The following is a 19,329-nucleotide window of genomic DNA, read 5'->3' as shown; positions in this document are numbered from 1 at the left end:
TTCCCAGACTGGCTTTGAACCATGTTCCACAGATCTCAGACTCCTTAGTAGCTAGGATTACAGGCATGAGCCACCACAGCCCAGCCTAGTAGTAGTAGTAGTAGTAGTAGTAGTATATATCCATAGTGTAGATTTAAGTGCTGGATGTTCTGGATAATGTAAAGATTTTTTTCATAGTTCTCAAATACCTGTAGTGACATATACACACAAGGTTAAAGAAAAATAACACAGCCACAATTCCTGTGCACCAAGAGTTACAAATTTCATCTTTCCATAATTCCTACTTCCCATTGCTATAACAAATTACCTGAGCCCAGATAATCATATAAGCAAAGAGGTTTATCCTGGCTCATGGTTCCGGAAGTCCAAGAAGAGGGAGGGCACTGGCATTGATTCGGCTAAAGGCCACATGGTAGCAAGCTCACTGTGTAACAAGCCACTCTCACAAGAACCAATCCAACAAGACCCAATCCAAGTGAGAACTCACTCCAACAAGAAAAAACACTCACCCAAGTCACACTGATCCCCATGCACTGTATTCACAAACTGCGTTGCTAAATGGCAACTCCTTTGTACAACTAAAGATAATATTTTTTAAAAGCATTCACCTGTTTATGAAGGCTTTGTGTCGATAATCCAACACATCCTTCCACGTTGTTTGTTACCTCAAGAATGAGCTTTGCAGGGGACATAACGCAAACACATACCAATGCTAGTTCCCCAGTGGTGTCCAATGGCTGTTCCCCTCTCTTGAAAAATGCTGATATATTCTACTGTCCAGGGACAGTTCCTATTATTGTTCAGTTTATAGTTGTATTTTATTGATGTTATTGACTAACACAAGTCTGGCACAAAGATATTTTATCTAACAGGAAAGACAGGAAATGGCAAAGAAACCTTTAGCTTTGTTAAAATGAATTAAAATGGTGACCAAGTTGAAAAGAAAAAAAAAAATCTTGGAACAGACCAAACCAGGCCTCATAATGTAACCGGAAGTTCACTTGACTGGCAGATATGTTGTACCTACCCTTTGGGGCTGGCACCCCTTCTCTCTCACTTCAGTTCAGCACTGTCTTCCCAGAATCCTGAAGAACTTTCACCTTTCATCCTTTCCAGTAGAAGTTTAGAAGTCCAGATTGCTTCTCTCCATCTAAAACACACAGAATCTATCATTCAGGATTTGTTTGCATTTAAGAACTCAAATAGTATAATTTCTTAGAAAGGCAAAGTCCAAGTCCAACATGTAAGCACCAGGAAACAGATACTTATAAGAGGTGGGGTGGGAGAAAGGGTAGACAAATGAAGAGGGGGAGTGGAGGAGAGTACAGTCAAGAATTCAGTGTGTATACTACCCTGGTCCTGATGGCTCACACCTGTAATCCTAGCTACACAGCTACTAGGTCAGGTGCCAGTGGCTTATGCCTGTAATCCTAGCTACTCAGGAGGCTGAGATTTGAGAATCACGGTTCAAAGCCAGTCCTGGCAGATAAATCCAGGAGACTTTTTATCTCCAATTAATCACCAGAATACCAGAAGTGGAGCTGTGGCTCAAAGTGGTAGAGTGCTAGCATTAAGCAAAAGAATAGAGACAGTGCCAGGCCATGAGTACTAGGCCCACGACAGACATGTCCCCCCACAAAAAAAGTAAAATGAAAAGGGTGGAGATGTAGCACAGTGAATCTCCCCCACCAAAAAAAAAAAGAAAAGAAAGGGAAGGGATGAGTTGGGATGGGTGGGTAAGAATGTTGAAAGGGGGGCTGGGAAGGTGGCTCAGTGGTAGAGCGCTTGACTTGCATGCATGAGACCCTGGGTTCGATTCCCCAGCACCACATAAGCATAAAGAAAAAAAGCTGGAAGTGGCGCTGTGGCTCAAGTGGTAGAGTGCTAGCCTTGAGCTGAAGAGCTGAGGGACAGCGCCCAGGCCCAGAGTTCAGGCCCCACGACCAGACCCCCCTCCCCCAAAAACAAAGAATGTTGAAAGGGGTAACACTGATCAATAAGCATTGCATTTATGAAATGCTTTGTTCAATGGCAATCCATTTGTTCAATTACTTGAAGATAATTTTAAATTAATAAAAATAAAATAAAAATCATGGCTGGGTGCTGGTGGCTCAGGACTGTAATCCTAGCTACTTAGGAAACAGATCTAAGGATGGAAGTTTGAAGCCAGTCCAATTAGAAAGTCCATGAGACTCTTATCTCCAATTAGCCACAGAAAAAGCTGTAAGTAGGGGTATGGTTCAAGTGGTGGAGTACCAGCTCTTAAGTAGAAAAGTTAAGGGATAGTGCCCAGGCCCTGAGTTCAAGCCCCAGTATCTGCACAAAAGCAAAACAAGACAAAACAAAGAACAGCAAAACAACAAATGATGCACAAGCATACACAGAGGCTCAGGGAGGACACTAGACACTGCTCAAAGTGCTGACCACACCTGCACAGGTGGACCAGGAACTAAGAAAAGGCACCTCCTATTCAACGCTCTCTAAACTCCAAGCAGATGCTCGATTTAATGAATCCAAGTGGTCTCACACTAAAATAAATACAATATGTATAGGACTAATTAACAACTTTCCTCCTACTTCTGTCCATTAAATGACAATTCAGTTTTTCCTTTCTACTCCTTGTACCACATCAACTCCTTCAGAAAGGGCTCTGCCACCTTCTTCATTGTAACTGTCTCTGATTGGGACCCTGTCCTTTTCAAAATGACTTAAGCACAGGAATGCAGTCACCTTGCTGGCAAAGAAAGCAAATCACAAATATTAAATCATGGAAAAAGCTCTCTTTTTTATTAATTAAACTTAAGAAATAATGAATGCACATTAAAATGTCATCCAAAGGTTTCCATGATACACAATACAGTGAAAAGCTTTCAATCAATAATATACAGTATGACAGCTACCTCAGCTTAAGCTCTCTTTAGCCAATACCACTAATACATGCATCCTCAACAGAGTGGATATATTATTACTATTACTGTCAGTATTAGGGTTTGAACTCAGAACCTCATACTTGCTTGGCTTGCTTGTTCTGCTGGTTCTCTACCACTTGAGCTATGCCTCTTCTCAGCTTTTTAGCAGTTATTTTGGTGATAAAGTCTCATGGAGTTTTCTGCCCAGGCTTCATCAAATTGTAATCCTCTAGAGCTCAGCCTCTTAAGTATCTAGGGTTACAGGTATGAGCCATTCTGGCTAGAATGGATATTTTTCATTTGGATTGTATCTAATTGTGGAGTACATTCTGATATCCATACAAACATGTTTCTTTTCAAATATCAATGTTTGTCGTGTGTTCATTCTATTTGCTTATTCCATTCTTTAGGCTCTTATCCTTAGGGAAATATAAGATGATACTGTACTTTTTCCCCAATGCTTTTTATAATATTCCATTGTCTCAACTCCTCTGCCAGCTCTCTAACTGGCCTCTGACCTTCACATGACAATGTCCATACGTTTCATCCTTCATGCCCAAATTACATTTCTGTCTGGAATTAGTGCCCTGGGCCCTCCTCAGTTACTTGATCTGACTCAGGATGGATGCACTGTATTTGGTCTTCAGTCCCAGAGGAATCTTTCAGGAAAATTAATTGATTTGTGATCCTCATGTATAAAATGGGGCAGTTATCAAAATGGTTATAACCCACCTAATGGCAGTCATTATACCCTACCTCAAAGGGTAGTTTGAAAGATCAAGAAAAACAATCCATGGAATGCATTGGTCCACTGCAGTCTACTCAATACATTCTCAAGAATGCTGACCGCCATCTTCCCAACATCACATTATCACCAACACCATCATCACTATCATCAGCACCTTCTTTAGGATTACTTTAAATCCCACTTTCCTTGGTGGTTTGGTTGATATTTTAGACAGGGTTTCACTATGTTGGTCGCACACTCCTTTGCTCAGGTGATCCCCCTACCTCAATCTTCTTAGTAGCTAGGACTAAAGGTAATACCACTGTTCTTGCCCTTCTTTTTCTTCATGATCCAGATTTTTCTCTAAACTCTTACTTTACATATAGGCAAAGCTATTGGAAAACAATCTCAGTAAACTTTAAGCTCTGTTTAAATCATCTCACAAAAACCTTCTAACCTTTATTAATAGATAGAAAAAGAAGTTGCATTTAATTACCTTCACATGATGAATACCACAAAACACAGAGTGAAAGGAGACTGTGAGTAATATAATTTTATCTTTTCATGTACAAAAGTTCTAGTGCTTCCCTTATGCTGTTTATGTTATAATTTATATATAATTATGTGCCAATAAAAAAGCAAAGAATTGCCGGGCACCTGAGGCTCACGTCTGTAATCCTAGCTACTCGGGAGGCTGAGATCTGAGAATCACGGTTCAAAGCCAGATTGGGCAGGAAAATTCCCTGTGGGACTCTTATCTCCACTAAACCACCAGAAAAACTGGAAGTGGTGCTGTGGTGCTAATTAGAGGTACCTGTAAACTGAGACCTGAAGTAGAAAGAGCCCAATCCATCCATGCCCAGGCTGTGCGGTGCTGACTCTAGAAGGCTCACTCATCTGGAGTAGGCAGAATTCAAACAATTCAAACTGTTCTCAGTTCCCTTTTGCTTTCTCTCTCCAAATTCTGCAACCACTTTTTTCTACTCAGACTACTGTAAAACCTTCATTCATGTGCTCTCCTAGATTCATGTTGTGTTCCCTTGATGCAAAAAGCCATTATGTACATCTATCTAAAGGTCCCCTTGTTCCCAACATACCTTGCAACAATTCTAGTTTACTGGATGGCATGGCTCTACGGAGAATTAAATGAGCTCAAACCCAAGGGCAAACACAGGAATTACTTGTAGAACTCAATCACTGAGTTCGACTCTTCATGGGTTCTCACTCATGAAAAGCATTAAGCCACTGCCAAACCTAGGTTACAGCCCCAATAAACTACAACGGACTTCCCACAGGTGTTCAGAGCCCTGCAGGTGACTCCAACGTGTGGTGGGGCTGAGGAAACAGTGAGCTCGCAACTCTCGACTTCCAGATTCATCTCACGGCCTTCCACAGTGGCAAAGAGGCTCTAGCTCATGTACCTATGTACACAGAACAAGAACTTTATGAAAATGCTGCTCAGCTCTAACTACCAGTCACACGTAGTAGCATTTCCCATGCTTCCCACGCTGATTTAAAGCCAGGCTCAATGTGTTCAACCTTACCCATGCATGACTCAGTGCACTCACAGATTATCAACGGTGCTGAAGGCAATCCTGAATATAATCTAACACATCATTAAAGATTATCCCTCTAATAAAGACATTTCCAGAACTCCCAAGAAGATACCTAAATCTCAAAGAGTAAGTCCATACTACCAGCTGCCGTCTGGAACAACTTCTTTTTTTTTTTTATGCCAGTTACCAGAGCTTGCGCTCAGGTGCCCCCCCCTGCCCCCCCCCGCCCCCCCGCGCTCTCTCTCACTAGGCTTGTTCACTTAGGGCTGGTGCTCTACAACTCAAGCCACACCTCCACACCAACTCTGTTGCTGGCTAAGTGAAGATAGTGTCTCATGGATTCTTCTGCCCCAGCTGGCTTTGAATGCCTATCCTCAGATCTCAGATTTGTTCATCCTATAACAAATCCTTCATTTCACAAAACAGGAAAGGCCAAAGTCACACATACCTCTGCTCTTGCCTGAGCTTATGATATTTTGCCCATAGTTATTTCCTACCTATATTTTTTATGCAGCATTTTCCGGATTTGAAAAATCCTTTGATGTTTGTGGGGTGGAGCTTACTGTTGTATCGTGTGTGTGGTTCAGGGTGCTGAGCTTAGTTTTGCTCTTGGCCCAGTAAGCTATGGTGAATCCCAGCATGCATCATGATACCGGTTCTTTTTATCAGTACTTGTTGACTGAGGTTTAGCATCCTAGCATTTGAATTTAACAAATCAGCACTTGGGGAGGTGAGTACAAGGCACATGTAACTTCTCACAGAGAAAGAGGTTTGCTGGGAGGCGGTGGGGGGGGGGGGGGGGTAGGGGATAGGAAGGGATGGGAAGGGGAAACAAAGGAGGAGGCAACAATGCTTGATAAGAAATGTACTCATTACCTTGTTCATGTAATTGTAACCCCTCTGTACGGTATTTTTACAATAAAAAAAAAAAAACAAGTTAGATAGTGAAATGCATAAAACAATTCCATATATATAATTTTTCTATTGATTTATTTTTTCCTTGTTTTTTTATTTTTTATTGTCAAGGTGACATACAGAGAGGTTACAGTTACATAAGTAAGGTAATAAGTACATTTCTTACCCCTTCCCTAATTTTTCTCCCACCTTCCCTCCCTCTCCAATCCCCCCTCCTCCCAAGTTGTACAGATCATTTCCAACATATTGTCTTGTGTATATGGCTGCATTGGTTCCCCCTTACCTTCCCTAATTCAGATAAATTTATATACAATACCAGGGCACCAAAATCAAATACAGTACAACAGGGGATATACCATAGGGGGAAGAACATACAAACGAAACAAGAAATCACATAGTACATTAAAAGAACAACAACAAAGAAAAAAAAGAAAGAAGTTTGCTGTTATTACCCTCAATATTAATCAAGCTATTTTCTATCCCAGAAGCCTCTACTACATATTAGAATTTTAGATATCCAGCACCCTTAGCATATGGACAAAAGAGAAAGAATTAGATGTTGTTGGCCAGGCTCTGGTAGCTCAAGCCTGTAATCCTAGTTACTCAGCAGATTGGGATAGCAGGATTACCGGTTCAAGGCCGGTCTAGGCAGAAAAACCTGAGAGACTATATCCAATTAACTACCAAAAAAGCAGGGAGAACAGGTGTAGCTCTCAAGTGGCAGAGTTCCAGCCTTGAACCAAAAAGAAAAAACTAAGAGAGCTTGAGGTCCTGAGGTCAAGCCCCAGTACCCCCACAGAGGTCAAAACAAATGTGTGACAGGTCTCAGATTACATGCATATGCTGCAATAGCATCTAGGAGTGTTTAAAAGTTGTTTGAGACCCCAAAAGGAAGAAAAATCCCATCAGACTATTAGTAAACTTCCAAAGGCAACTAGACTTTGAAAAACATAACCACTAAAAATATAATATTGTACTACTATCTCATATTAATATTTAGCGCTATTATATTAAATGGCTACCAAAAACCATTAGACCTAGTAAATTAACTTATACTTAATATATATGACATGCCATAAAGTCTTACACATAGAAATATAAAAGCACTGGGCTGGGAATGTGGCTTAGTGGTAGAGTACTTGCCTACCATGCATGAAGCCCTGGGTTCGATTCCTCAGTACCACAAACAGAAAAAGCTAGAAGTGGTGCTGTGGCTGAAATGGCAGAGTGCTAACCTTGAGCAAAGGATGCTCAAGGATAGTGCCCAGACCCTGAGTTTAAGCCCGAACACCAGGAGTGGCAAAAAAAAAAAAAAAAAGGAAAGAAAAGAAATATAAAGTATTAGCTACTTAAACCATGCCTGTATACATGGAAAGCACAACTGTATATTAAAACCTGTCTATGGAACAGACTGATTGACTCTTTGAGTCAGGCTTAAGCAGCTAGAACAAGCTAGGAAACTGTCCATCTCTCTGGGGTAGCAAGGGAGCAAGTGTGTGCGCAGCAGCGAAGGGCATCTGCTTTTAAGTTGTTACTGAACCTGAACAAGGTGGTGTTCCTTAGAGATATGCAAATTCTTCCCAACTTACATGGGATCCTCAAAAGTACAATTTCTCTGAAGATTACTTAACTGTTTCTAACCTTAAGAACATCATTTCATCCTAAGCTTTAAGGTAATTTCCATATGGGGGTAGGAAGGGTTGTCTTGATCACAACTACTTGTTAATTAAATGTTGACTAGGGAATCTATTAGGTACTTTGCAGTGAGACCCTGAAGGGATTGGGAGTTTGGAATGCCTTCTCCTAACACACTCTCTGAAGGATGAGAAAGGTCAATCAGTCCTAGCCTAACAAGAAGTCAGATTCCACCTCAAACTGCGTGGGAGCCTAAGGGAAGATTTAGGTTTATGCAAATTGTAAGCTGTTTACTGTTTAGCTCTCCTTCCCAGAATAAGAAGATCACCTACCACTTGTATACAAAATATTGTCACAACTTGAAGTTTGTACCTTATTTGCTTGCACAAGACCAATAAAAACCTTGGTTATTGGAACCTTGGGATGTGTGGCTGGTGGAAGGCTACAGGTCCCCTGGTGTTACCAAACCTCAGTTCCATGGTCTGGTTCATGTGTTGCTCCCAGTTGCAGCAGATTAAGGAGCACACAGCGGGTTGCAACACTACGTGGTGTGGAAAACACTGTTACTAGTCTCATCAGAAGCTCTCAAGCCTGTGTAAGGATATATTTATCAGGTAAAAAAGCAAGTTGGAAGAGTTGGAGAGATGAAGAATATTCTTCTATGTAAAAACATTCTGATACATAGTGTAGATACGTTTTAATGAAGCCATCTAAAAGGCTTATGTACATGTTGGATGACGTCACTGCAGACTGTAAATGTTCCTGAATGTTTGCATTGCTCAGTGCTTTTGAAAAACACCAACAAAACCCCCTTTTCACATTGTGTACATAACCATGGTTGACGCACTATTCTCTGCATCATTAATTGTGATGCTGGATATGTGAATGGGCTGCTCAATTTTCACGTGCTGGAAATTTAGTGCTGAATGTACCAGTGTTAAGAGAATAGGGACTGGGTCATGACTTAGCGGACTACGAGAGGGGGAAGGTTCGTTTTGCTATAAAAGCTAGCTGTCTGCGGCACAACTGTTCTGTCTCAAGGTGAGATGTCCTCCATGGCCATGCCAGCGGCTACTCCAACTGAACTTCTCAGCCTTCAGAACCACGAGCTAAATTAACCACTGCTCTCTATAAATTATCTGACTGACGTATTTTGTTATGGCGATAGAAAATGGATAAAGAGAATTATTTTCCCTGACTCCTCTAAAAAAGGATGTAAAATTACCTAGGGCATTGCATCTTTAGAAAGCCAAGATTCACAGGTGAAAGGACTGAGTGGCTAACTTGGTTGTTTTCTCTTGGTATCAAATACTACTCTTGTCAAGACAGCCTAAGCCATGGAACAAGATCCTTGGAAGAAAAGGAGAGAAAAAGAAAAGGAAGGAAGGAAGGAAGAGAGGAAGGAAGGGAAGGGAAGCGGCAGAGTTGGCAGGTGAAGAAGGGAAAGGGATGGAAGGGTCTGCTAAAGTTTTAACTTCCCCTCTAGTACATTTCCCTGTGAATCCCTTCCCAGGGCAGTTCCTCCCCATGAAGAACAATTCCTCTCTCTCTCAGTTCATGGTCAGCTTGACCCTGTCAACTGCTCAGATCCACAGCCCTACAAGGGTCCTGTTTGCCAGCACCTGCCAACCATGAAAAACTGCCTGAGGGAAAAATACTGGATTAGGGAAGGAAGGAAGGAAATACATATTTCCTTTCCAAAATTGCAGAAGGAACTGAGATAACCATTCTGGGTATGTCTAAACATGAATGTTTCTGGTGCAGAAAACACTTTATCCCTTATCTATCCATTGCCTGAAATAGACACAATATAGACAGAATAAGGACGCCAGGTTGTACTATTGACTCAGTCCAAATGTTGACGTTGAGATATATTAACACTTCTGCACAAAGAGTCTTCTGCTTTAAGTTCCAGAAATATTTATCTCAAGAATTTTTTTGTGCTGGGCGCTGGTGGCTCATACCTGTAATCCTAGCTACTCAGGAAGCTGAGGTCTGAGGATCGCAGTTCAAAGCCAGCTCCTGTAGGTTCTTTTTTTTGGGGGGGAGGGTGTCTGGTCAAGGGCCTGAACTCGGCCTGGGCGCTGTCCCTCAGCTCTTCAGCTCAAAGCTAGCGCTCTACCACTTGAGCCACAGCGCCACTTCCGGCTTTTTTTTTCTGCTTATGTGGTGCTGAGGAATCGAACCCAGGGCCTCATGCATGCAAGGCAAGCACTCTACCACTGAGCCACCTTCCCAGCCCCCGTGAGACTCTTATCTCCAATAAATCACTAGAAAAACCATAAGTGGTGCTGTGGCTCAAATGCTAGCCATAAGCTGAAGAGCTGAGGGACAGCGCCCAGACCCAGAATTCAAGCCCCACGATCGACAAAAAAAAAAAAATTGTAAGAGAAAAAATAGCACCTATACATTTTTTTAAGGAAAGCACCTAGTTTAACAAAAAAGAAAGAGAAAATATGCAGGTGAAGCTACCAGTTCAAGTAGGTAAAATGCCCAAGATAGAGAAAACAATAACAGGAAACAACTGACCTGTGATAAGAATCTTGGAGGGCTGGGAATGTGGCTTAGTGGTAGAGTGCTTAACTAGCATGCATGAAGGTTGGGTTCGATTCTTCAGTACCACATAAACAGAAAAAGCCAGAAACGGTGCTGTGGCTCAAGTGGTAGAGTACTAGCTAGCCTTGAGCAAAAGAAGCTCAGGGACAGTGCCCAGGCTCTGAGTTCAAAGACTGGCCAAAAAAAAAATAAGAAGAAGAAAAAAAATAAGAAAAAAATAAGAATTGTGGACAAAACAAGATAATAGAATTAGTGGAAATAGAAGAGTCATAACAGAATAGGAAGAAAATTGAGTGCCAAAAAACAAAAAGAGAGGGAGACATTGAAGTATAACTTTTATATACAGTAATGCATGTAATCTTTAAGTGAACAGGTCCATGTAAAAACATCATTATGCCAGATACTGTGGCTGATGCCTTAATCCCACCTATTCAGGAGGCTGAGATCTGAAGATTATGGTTTAAAGTAAGCTTGGGCAGGAAAGTCTGTGAGACTCTTATCACCAAGTAACCACCAAAAAGTCAGAAGTGGACTTGTGGCTCAAGGAGTAGAGCACTAATGCTGAGCACAAAAGCTCATAGACAACACCTAGGCCCTGAGTTTAAGCCCCAGGACTACTGGCATAAACATACACAAAAAATCTTTATGTACTCCAAGGTCATGAAGATTTTGTATGTATCCTTTTAAAATGCTAATCATTTCAGTTTTAATATTTAAACCTATGATCCATCAAGAAATATGGCTTTGAACTAAGGGCCTTGTGCTCTGTTGACTTTTTTGCTCAGGGCTGGCATTGTACCACTGGAGTCACACCTCTATTTCTGAAATAGGATTTTCTGTATGGCATAGGAATAAAGTTTGATTTTCTTCTTCCAAAGAGTGAGAACATTTATCATCCAAAATGCTTTGACTCTCAAACTGCTTCTTTTGACTGTGGCTCTGTTCCTGCTCTCTGCTACCTTCTGTTCTTTTTGCCATATTTTCTTTCCTGGACCAGCAATAAGTGTTGATAGCTTGTGGTGGCTAACAAGGTTTCCTGGTTCAAGCATGCCCTCTGCTGGTGAAGTAGTGAAATAGTGTCCTTAATCAGGGCCTGGAGCTCTCCCGTGGCTTTTCCCCTTCAAGGCTAGCACTCTACCCCTTGAATCACAGCTCCACTAGCACCTTTTTGCTGGTTAGTTGGAGATAAAAGTCTCACAGACTTTGCTTCCTGGGATGGATTCAAGCCTCAGCCTTCAGATCTCAGCCTCACACGTAGCTAGGATTACAGGTGTGAGCCACCAGTATGTGGCTTAATTTTATGATTTTTTTTTCTTTTAAAATCTCTGTATGGTTCTAAGTTTTATCCCTTTGCACTCTCTTTAGACATGGCCAACTCTCCAAGGAGAAAGTGCCTTTCCTAGGCTAATGTGTCTCCTGGATGCCTCACCTTTCTCAAGATGTATCTCAATTGGGCACTGTTGGCTCATGTCTATAATCCTAGCTACTCAGGGGGCTAGGAGATCTGAGGATTGTGGTACAAAGCCAGCCCCCTGCAGGAAAGTCTGTGAGACTCTTATCTCCAATAAACCACTGAGGTGGAGGGGGCAGGGAAGCAACCAAAAAATGGAAGCTCCACTGTGGCTCAAAGTGGTAAAGCACTAACCTTGACAGCACTCAGGCCCCGAGTTCAAGTCCAACAAAAAATGTTGACTGGACCTGGGTACTTATCTTCATGCTTATAAGGAATTTGAAGTTTGTAGAATGCTGTTTCTTAGTAATCCTAGAGTTGTATGTAAATCATCATTCTGTTGGCTCTATTTTTACCCCCATTATGAGAAGAGATTTGGCTCTAGGTAACTGCCATAGTTGTATTGCCATTTTATGTGTTTAAATAATTTTGTGTGTTTAAATAATAATGACATTTACTACGTTAAAAACACTAATTTTACTGAAACAAATTTAGTCTTCATCATTCAGGGATTTTTTTTTTAATTTAATATCCTTATGGGCACAGGTTCGAGAGCCACCATGGTACCCAAACACACTGATGCTTGAGGCTTGTATGTATTTGCCTCTAACCTATGTTCATCCTCTCGAATATCTGAAATCACCTCTAGATGATTTATAATCCTTCATAGAAATAGAGATGTTTTGCAGATGTTACCCTGTATAGTTTAGGGAGGGACCAGGAGGAAAAAGAATCTCCCGGGCAGAATAGATCCATTTTATTTCTTAAATATTTTCTCAAGTTACTTGAGTCTTGGATGCAGAACCCACGAATATAGTCCATTGTGTGAAAGCACATAAATTATAGATAGCATGAAATAAGAAACTTAACACACATTCATCCATATACAATTGCTTAAATTCCTTTCTAACCACTAAACTATATTCAAAGCTAATTTTTTCTTTTTTCTTAGCTCAAGGGTTGAACTCAGAATCTCCTGCTCTTACTCAGCTTGCTGGCTTTGGTGTGTTTGGCTCTATCAAGGGAGGCACAAAGAACCCAGGAACACAGATAAACATTCACAGTCAGCACTTCTGGATTCTGCTAGTTTTGAGGTACTCAGATTGAATTTAGGGCCTCATACTTGCTAGTCAAGTGCTCTCATACTTGGGCTATGCCTCCAGTCCTTTTTTATATTTGTCTGTTTTACAGATAGAATCTTGTACTAACATTTTCTGGGCCAGCCTTAGGCAGCAATCCTCTTACCTTTGCCTCCTGAGTAATGAGGAAGCAGGTGTGCCACATTAGCTTGTTTGTTGAGATGGTGTCTCAGTAACTTTTGCCATTGGGCTGGCTTCAAATTGAGATCTTCTTCCTTCCATCTTATACTCATGTACCACTACTCCCAGCCTTGCTTTTTTCTTTAATTTTGGGAAATTCAGTTAACTAAATCAATAATTTTTTAAACTGTTACATGTTAGTAGTAACATTTTAACAAGCAACATTTTGATACATATTTTATGCTTTAAATTGGGTTAAGCTTGGAGCACACAGCAAAGAATAGACTTGAGCTAAATCTTTCCTTCAAAAGCTTTAGCGGGATGCAGGCAGACTAATATAGTGTGACCAAGCTGTTGACTATTTCATGACTAATTCTCCTGTAATTCTCCAGTCTACTCTTTGACTAATAGGAGCCCCCAGATTATGCAGAGTCCAAGTAAACAAGGGGTTACCACTTAAGCATGAAAACCGCAAATAACTAAACAGATTTTTAAAATTTGAAAACGTGCTCCATTATTAAAGAGGCTGAGATCTGAGGACCATGGTTCAAAGCCAGCCCAGGCAGGAAGTCTGTGAGACTTTTATGTCTAATTAACCATTTAAAAATGGTAGAAGTGGAGCTGTGGCTCAAGCGGTAGAGCACTAGCCTTGAGCAAAGAAAGCTCGGGACAGCGCCTACATCCTGAGTTCAAGCCCTTGTACTGGTACACATACACACCAAAATAATTTCTAAAAAAGTACTCCAAATTGAGTAACCATTCTACTACTATAGTACTGTCACCCTTCTCTGATGATACAGCATCGTTAGTAAGTCTGCAGTACCTGTATTCTAGGCTTTGCATCCCTACCTGTAGAAAGGATTATAGTTACAAACTACAGTGAAGATTGGCCACCAATGGGTCCCTGGAAATCCCTTCCTTAGAAGACCTGGAACCCAGAAAATTACCTCTCCTTGCAGTTCTCTGCCTTGCTCATAAAACCATGGGAAAACACACAGACCTAAGAGTTCGGGGCTGATGCCACTTTGCTTTTCTACACCGACCTTCAAAGAGTTAGGGTTAGGACACAGGAGTTTGCTCAACCTACTTCACAATCATTATTAGTGTTCTCTCCTGAACAGCATAAGCTGTTTCTATGTAACTACACACAGCACAGCCGCCACCACGTCTGGCAGGACACACACACAGTACATGCATGAGGAGCCTCATAGTATCCTTCCTTCTTGAATTGGGGGAGGACCTCTTTGGCTGGGTTTTAGCTAGTAAAATACGGGCTGAAGAGATGTAGGCAAACATGGTATTAAAACCGTCCCCTGTATGACTAGCCTTCTGATACCTTCTGTGACAAGCTGTGAGTACAAAGTCACATCTCCAGATGGTGGCAGCCAATCCTTCCATTATAACATTTTCAAAGACTTAGAACAACACACAAATATAAAATTCTGCACTTATGACCACCCTGCTGATTCTAGAACAGCACCTCCAGAGCTTGCTGCTAGAAACTGCCACCCAGGGACTTGTAACCCAAAGTTCTTGTTCCCGTTCCAGATGTATAGAGCTGGCTTACTCCACACCTCTGAGTGGTTCTCATAAAGTTAAGACAGACAAAATGGAAGTCTTTACTGTAGTGCAACTCTCCCTTCCCGATTTATCATTTCCTTAAGGGTCACCATCATTGCCACAGTTTGGTCAGCAAGAAGTCCAGCACCAGCCACGGGTATCCACGCTTGCTCACTCCTTGTGTCAAACTGCATCACAGAACTTCCAGATCGTTCTCCCAATGTTATCCAACATTCTTCCCTACAGTCCAGCCAACACTCAACAATCCCGGTCTTCTCCTTGTGGCCACTCTTGTTCCACTGAAATCCTGTCTGTAATCAGCAAGCAGGGAGATTTTTTTTTTAAACACAAAATCCTATTGTTTATTTACAGCATCAACTTCACAAGAGTGAACAATGAGGTGGAATGGAGTAATGGCTGACGAGATCCAGGAAGTAGCTCTCCATTCAACTAGTTTGACTGACAGCATCAGTGGTACTCAGCAGTGACTTGGTAGGAAATGAATGGGTGCCGCTTCTTTCTGTCCTTTTGGAAGGTAGGAAAGATTTGTATAGGCATTCTCATTTCCTTCGCATTGCCACAGTGGCAGAAGACAAAAGGAGAAATCATGGCTTTTCGTGATAGAAAACATTTTCTTTACTTTTCCTGTAATCCTTGGCTCTTGATCTTTCCCCTACTTCTCTGGTTGCAAATTTATCACTTTGATGTTCTAAGGGAAAAACCATGTTCTCAGTCCACATTCCTATCTATCTGACTTCCTTTGGGAACAGAAAGCATGGTTGGGTTATTTGGAACTCTTTCTGAGACTCTTCCAGTCCCAAGCTATCTCAAAACTCTCTTGTTTCAACAAACTGGTTGGTGTTTGGCCACTTGGGGTAGAAAGGGAGCCATTTTCCCACACATTATATAAGCTGAGTTTGGTGCATGAGCTCTTTCTTTTCCAGTTTTCTGGAGGCAAAGGCCTCCAAACTGTGCCTATGGCTACTGGCTGACAGCCTCCTACAGCAACTGTCCTATCAGACAAAGAACCTCAGTGAGGGTTGGAATGAAGGAACCTCGGAGGTGTGCAGCTCAAGAGCTAGAAAGCCAACTCAGAATGAAAAAGCTAAGGGAGAGCACGGCGCCCTGAGTTCAAGCCCCAGTACTGGCACACAAATAAAAGGAAGGAAAGAAGGAAGGAAGGAAGAAAGGAAGAAAAGGGAGGAAAGGAAGGAAGGAAGGAAGGAAAGAAGGAAGGAAGGGAGGGAGGGAGGGAGGAAGGGAGGGAGGAAGGAAGGAAGGAAGGAAGGAAGGAACCTACCTTCAAGTCTAAGAATACTCAAGAGCATAGTAGTGAGTTTTGCCCAAATTAAAAGTGTTCCTTCCATTCTGGTCATTTTTAACAATAATATTTTTCACTATTTATATGCAATACTGGGATTACTTGTGTTTATTATATAATCGATTATATGACTGTTGCTGATTATGATCCAAAACCATGAACCATCAGGATTTTTGAAATTTTACTACTTGATCTCCCCACAGAGTCACTGGGCCTCTCAAGCACCTGAAGCCAGCAGGAAGAAGACATAGAGCCCCAAAGACCAGAGCCTGGCACGTACCAGTGCCAGTAAGAGACGATTATAGAAACTATCCACAAGAGTTCAACGAATAGTATGTTACCAAGTCAATGGCCAAGAACTATGCACTTTGCTTGTCCATCTCCTAAAGCCTTCAGTTCCCTTCCTCTGCCTTTTTACCCTCTGGAGAAGGTCTCTCAAGACTACTGCACCCATCCATCTCAGACTCCTGGCAGCCCAGGAAAGAGGCCATTCATATCAGGCACTTTGCATACTTGCCACTGAGAACATCCCAGGAGGCACTTCCTGGATATTGGATCAGTCTTTCCTTTTATCCTGGGTGTGAGCTGAATCATAACACTCAAGAAAGACATGCTATAGTTCTAACTTCCACTACCACAGAATTTCACCCTCATTTGGAAGTAGGGGATGTGCAGATTTAGCAAAATTAAGATGAAATCATTAGATAGGTCCTTGATCCAAAATGCACATAAGGAAAGTATTATGAAGACACATGAGAACAACATCACATGAAGATAGAGAACTCAACTCAATCACCCACAAGTCAAGGAATCCTGGTGCACAAAGCTTGACAGGCCTGGAGAGTTTCTTACCAAATTTAGGAAGGGAAGCACGGCACTGCCCACACCTTGATTTTCAACTTTGTTGTCTCCAGAATTATGAGACAAACACATTTCTGTTTGAAGTCACTGAGTCTGTGGTCTTCTGATACACAGTCCTAGGAAATGAATGCACATTGTATTTCGCAGAGCTAATTCTGGAGACAGGACAGAATAGTGAAGAGCATGAAGCCTGGTTTGGAAAGACCTGGTTTGGACTGTGGCAACTGTACTTTCTTAATCTTTCTGAAACTGTCACTTCAGAACTTTCTAAACAAGTTACTTCGCCTCTATGCCTCAATTTCTATAAGTGAATCCCAAAGAAGGCAAATATAACTATTTTGCATGAACGGGGGTGGGGGAGAGGTGACATTCAAGGTAACCCCCTCATAAATTTGTTCAGATGGTCGCATGTGATGCCCTCAGCAGAGTTTGGCACATGGGGATGTCTGCTACCCTGAGATGCAGTGATTACTGGTTGGGATCTTGCGGTGCTTCTGAGTGGGGTTTGACTCATATAACACAAGACCTGGCCAGGTCCATGCAGGGTCAGATTCATGTGACCTAGGCAGTTACACAGGGTTCATATCATTGATCATCTACTCATATGTTATCTTCAAATAGTCAATCTTCTGAAAACTATTTTGTAGCTGGGCACTGGTAGGTCATACCTGTAATACTAGCTACTCAGGAAACTGACATGGGAGGATCATAGTTCAAAACCAGCCTAGGCATAAAAATCCCTGAGATTCTTATCTTCAACTAACCAGCAAAAAACTTGAAGGGGAACTGTGATGCACGTGGTAGATCTCTAGTCTTGAGAAGACAAAGTTGAGCAAGAGTTCAAGGCCCTGAGTTCAAGCCTCAGTACTGACACACAAAAAAGCCTTTTTTTATAAGCTGGGCATGGTAGCTCACAACTGTAATCCCAGCTTCTCAAAAGGCAAAAGGCTCTCAGACTAAAGCCAGCTGTAAACAAAAACTCGACTCCATCTGAAAAGTAAAGTAAAAAGGGACTGAATGTGTGTCTCCACTTGCCTAGCAAAGACAAAGTCCCGAGTTCAAACCCCAAAACCATACCCCAGGAAAAAAACTATTTTGCTGTATTTATCAATATGTATCTCTGCTTCTAGAATAGTTATTTGATTTTTAAAAAATTGCCAGAAGTTTGGGACTATATCTCAGTGGTTGAGTTGAGCACTTCTTTGGAATGTGTGAAATCCTAGATTCTATCCCTAGTAATGTGGAGAAGAATGAGGAAGAAAAGGAAAAGTAAGAGAAGTCATAAGTGCCATATGGGTGTGGTGATGCACATCTGTAATCTGAGCATTTAGGAGGCTGAAGCAAGTGAGTTATGAGTTCAAGGCAAGCTTGAGCTGTATTGAAACTTTGTTTCTAAAAAATAAACCCCACACAAATCATAAACCTGAGACTGGGGTTAAAGCTCAGAAGAAAGAAATGTGTGCTTAGCAGGCACAGAGCACCAAATCATAATCCCTACAAACTAGCAAGTCTTGGTTCTTATGAAAAGACTATAGTGTCTGGAAGACTTTAGTACAGTTTTCTTGGAAGCCTTTCAAGTTTCATTATAATGCCTTTCATGGGAAATAAAAATCCCTAAGAATGCTGAAAACCAACTATGACTTAGAAGTTTAAATGGACTATGAGAAAATAGTAGCTCATTTTGGGCTATCTCTTTTTCATTGTTGTAGGTGGGTTTTTTCCCTCTTGAAATAACTATTTTTATGATCCTTCTTGATCCTTAAACTAGAGGGAAAAAACCTTAGTGGGGAAGAAAAACTAAAAAAGAGATGGATTCCCACCTTACATCAATAGCTCAAATCAGACTTCCTCATGATATATCTTGAGAACTTGATCCAAAATATTTTAAATGTCATTTGATGGCACATGGTCCTGCAGTGGTATTCCAAGTTTCCTGTCCACCTCTATTCTAGCTGCTGCAGGCTGAGAATAGCACATTCATGGAATTCCTACTGATGATTTATAAGTGGCAGGATTTTCATGTTGAATTGTGCTCCTTAGTAACAACATGCATCATCTCCAAGACCTGCTGTGGTTAAATTTGTGGCAATTTGCATACGTGGCCCTTGGATGATCTAGTTGGCAGGACCTACGCAGCAACTCAGAGATGGGCACAGGGGTGGGAAGATACTTGTAGACTCAGATGCTTATGTGTGCATATGGAGTGAGGATTTAACAAATAATAACCTGAAGGTGTTTGTTTCTGTGCCCTTGTGTGATTAGGAATTCTTTTGAGATTCACATTTTCTGGGGTCTTAAACCCAATGTTCTCAAAAATCCTTTATCCTACAACTCATTAATACTCTGCAGAGAACCTGCAAACTAACAAAAACAGAAAGCTAACTATTTCCAAGAAGGACATTTACCTACCTATAGGCATCTCATAATTATATAGAACATTTACAACAAATTCTAAAAGTATAAAATCTGCAGTAGAAAAAAAATCAGGCTTTACTCAGAGGTAACAGCAAGGAGGGGGGGGGTGAATAGATAAAAGGAATGAGAGTGAATATGGTCAAAAGACTTTATATGAGTGTGTGA

The 19,329-nt window shown here is 41.4% G+C and overlaps 1 protein-coding gene across 1 annotated transcript in view; it reads right to left on the bottom strand.

Moving 5' to 3' along the window:
• The window catches only part of Rin2 (Ras and Rab interactor 2), a 193,014-nt gene that overhangs the window by 162,612 nt on the left and 11,073 nt on the right, over positions 1-19,329 (bottom strand). The window contains exon 2 of the mRNA XM_042666467.1: positions 1,028-1,150. The gene's annotated coding sequence lies outside the window, so the exon portion shown is untranslated. The remainder of the gene's footprint in view (positions 1-1,027; positions 1,151-19,329) is intronic.

This window comes from Dipodomys spectabilis, unplaced genomic scaffold, assembly GCF_019054845.1.
Source record: "Dipodomys spectabilis isolate Male_0828 unplaced genomic scaffold, ASM1905484v1 ptg000365l, whole genome shotgun sequence".
Taxonomy (NCBI): Eukaryota; Metazoa; Chordata; class Mammalia; order Rodentia; family Heteromyidae; genus Dipodomys; species Dipodomys spectabilis.
The sequence above is the reverse complement of the archived record's forward strand: the minus strand, read 5'-3'. Positions and strand labels throughout refer to the sequence as shown.